At 55.7% G+C, this 3,134-nt stretch overlaps 1 protein-coding gene across 1 annotated transcript in view; it reads left to right on the plus strand.

Annotated features, from left to right (window-relative positions):
* Positions 1 to 3,016: 3,016 nt before the first annotated feature.
* CTDP1 (CTD phosphatase subunit 1) overlaps positions 3,017 to 3,134 on the plus strand; it is a 103,897-nt gene continuing 103,779 nt past the window's right edge. The window contains exon 1 of the mRNA XM_050308567.1: positions 3,017 to 3,048. The gene's annotated coding sequence lies outside the window, so the exon portion shown is untranslated. The remainder of the gene's footprint in view (positions 3,049 to 3,134) is intronic.

The following is a 3,134-nucleotide window of genomic DNA, read 5'->3' on the forward strand; positions in this document are numbered from 1 at the left end:
AAGACAGTTAAAACCCAACTGGACACAGTCCTGAGCAATCTGCTAGTTGCCCCTGCTTTGAGCCAGGGGATAAGGACTAGATGATCTCCAGAGGTCCCTTCCTACCTCAACAATTGTTTCAGTCTTTCCTTGACTGTTATGACTACCACTCTTGATGCAACCACATTTCGCTAGAGTTGGAAGTCTATGAAATTTTTAATGACAGCGAAATTCCTGATGAATTCTGCTTCTTAAGGCTATTTCTTTGCACTCCTGAGGCAGACCTCAGCTGGCTGTCTCTGAGTAAAAAATTATCAATCCACCTTGCAAAAGAAAGAAGCCTGGGTGTGAGCAAAATTTCATAGACGCTGAGATGAGAGTTGAGAAGAAATGCTGCAAGTCAGGACTTCCTGGTGGACCACAACAGTGGCCTGGTCACTGCTGGTGCAAACTTCAGTTTTCACATGCAAAATGAAACAATGTGGACATGTTTCTTCAGTGCTGATGATTTTTGTTTCAGATTAGGAAAGAGCAAATAGAGCATCACAACATATTTAGTAGAGAAATACTACCAGTCTCCTCAGTGAGAACTGTGGAGCCTGGAAAGGAAGGAATAGTATGGAAAAAGGGAAGTACTCACCTTTTATGAAGTAGCTTTACTGCCTGCACATTACATCATTAAAAGCATATTAAAAATAATACACACTAGGCAACAATGTGTCATTGTACCTGCATACAAGGAGCTGATAGAAGAGGCATGGCAACTTTCCCAATCTCTGGTTGTTGGTGATAGTGGCTGCCTCACAACCCAATTTCATCATGATGTTCATAGCAATGTCTTGCTGGCCCAATTCCCAAATAGTCCAGACTGTTCTTGTTTTAAGGTATCTCTACTAATGTTAGGAGGAAAACACTCAGGAGAATCTGCTGTTTGGAAATTGCCCATAGACTGTGTGCTGTTAGGCTTCTCCCTGTTAAGGAAAGTTCCCTGTCCAAGCATCTAGGGGCCACTCTGGCAGTCACTCTCACACCACCTGAGCTGGGACCAAGGCCCATTTGTAGCTATACACCCCACATTCACACAGTCAGACCAGGTTTCCTTACCAGTTCGACCCAAGGTTTCCCATTGCAGAGGCTCAGACATCTTGATCCTTAAAATAATTTAATCTTGGAGCAGTAATAAAATATTAGCTTGAGCTGATGCCTCTCAGGAGGGACCCTGAACAAAGGAACCCTTGGGCTTTTATACCCTCACAGTCCAAGTGTAGGAAAGTCTGTGGGTTGTCAGCTCCGCTGTGTCCCTGAGTGTCCAGTCCCCTGGATGGGCCACAGGTCCCTGGGCCCTTTGTTATGCAAAGGGTCGGCAGGTCACGGCCTCTTGCTCAGGGCTCCGGCTCTCACCACCCAGAGCCCAACCTGCAGCTTGAACTGCAGCTGCACACCAAACTACCAAATTACCAGTGCAGAGGGAGGGAATTGTCCCGCTGTGCTCTGCAGTGGTGCGGTCTCACCTGGAGTGCTCTGTGCAGCTTGGGGCACCACAATACAAGAAATGTATAAAGCTGTTAAAGAACAGCCACAGGAAGGCAATGAGGATGGTGAAGGGTCTGGAGGGGAAGCCGTATGACGAGCAGCTGAGGTCACTTGATTTGTTCAGCCTGGAGGAGACTGAGGGGAGACCTCACTGCAGTCTTCAATATCCTCAGAACAAGAAGCAGAGGGGCAGACAATGATCTCTGGTTACCAGTGTCAGGATCTGAGGGAACAGCCTGAAGCTGAGTCAGGGGAGGTTCATGTTGGTGTGCTGGTTTTGATGGGGGTAGTTAATTTCCTTCATAGTGACTGGTGTGTTTTGGATTTGTGCTGAACACAGGGATGATAATATAGAGAAGGTTTTGTTATTGCTGAACAGCGCTTACACAGCCAAGTCTTACTGCTGAACAGTCTTACAAAGCTTTCCATACTGCAATGCTGGTGAGGAATTGGGAGTGCATGGGAGGTTGGGAGGAGACAGAGCTGGGACAGGTAACCCAAACGGACCAAAGGGATATTCCACACCATATGACATCATGCTCAGTATATAAAGTAGAGGGAAGAAGAAGGAAGGGGAGTTTTGGAGTGATGATGGCGTTTGTGCTCCCAAGTAACTGTTACTGCTCTCCTGGGGACGCCTGAACACCTGCCTGCCCAGGGGAGGCAGTGAATTCAATCTTTGGGCTTTCTCGCTTGTGTGTGCGGCTTTTGCTTTCCCTATTAAACTGCCTTTATCCCAAGCCACGATTTTCCTAGCTTTTACCTTTCTGATTCTCTCCCCGATCCTGCTGGTGAGGGGGCGAGCGAGCAGCTCCGTGTCGCTTGGCTGCTGGATGGGGTTAAACCACGACAGCTGGACATTTGGACAAGGTTCTTCACCCGGAGAGGACGGCTAGCCGCTGGAACAGCGCCGCCGGGCACGCGCTGCGATTTTTCCCGGGATTGTCCAAAGCAGCTCGGGGCCGGGGGCGGAGCCGGGGGCGGGGCCGGGGCCTGGCGCGCGGCCTGCCGGGAGCTGTAGTCCCGCCCCCCCCGCTCCCGCGGCCGCGCCTGTGCCTTTAAGCGCGGCCGGGCGCGCGACGCCGCGCCTGCGCGGAGCGGCCGTGACCCCGCAGCTCTCGGCGCCACCGGAGATTGCCGGGGCGCCCCGAACCCGCGGCAGCGGCGGCGCTCGGGCCGGAGCGGAGCGGACCCCGCGCCGGCACCCCCGACCCGCCCGGTGCCATGGAGGAGCGGGAGGAGCGCGGCGGCGGGCCCGGCGCTGAGGGCGCTGCGGCGGTAGCGGAGATCCGCGCTCCGGGCCCGCGGCCGCTGCGGCTGCTGGAGTGGAAGGTGCCGGTGGGCGCGGCGGTGCAGATCGGGCCGGTGCTGGCGCTGTGCGCGCCGCTGCCGCCGCCCGCCCCGCCGCCACCGCCCGCCGCCGGCAGCGGGCCCCGGGCGGGCACAGCGGCGGCGGCGCCGAGCGCAGGCTGCGGGCGGAGCGGCCCGGCGTGGTGCGGAGCTCTGTGCGCGGCCCGGGCAGGTCATCGCGCCAGGGTGAGTGCGGGGCTCGGGCTGGGGCGGCGCTCGCCGCGTTCGCGCCTCTGCTGAGGGGCCGGGCCGGGCCCCGCTCACAAAGGCCC

This window comes from Myiozetetes cayanensis, unplaced genomic scaffold (genome assembly GCF_022539395.1).
Source record: "Myiozetetes cayanensis isolate MyiCay16 unplaced genomic scaffold, myiCay2020 scf1, whole genome shotgun sequence".
In the NCBI taxonomy this organism is placed as follows: Eukaryota; Metazoa; Chordata; class Aves; order Passeriformes; family Tyrannidae; genus Myiozetetes; species Myiozetetes cayanensis.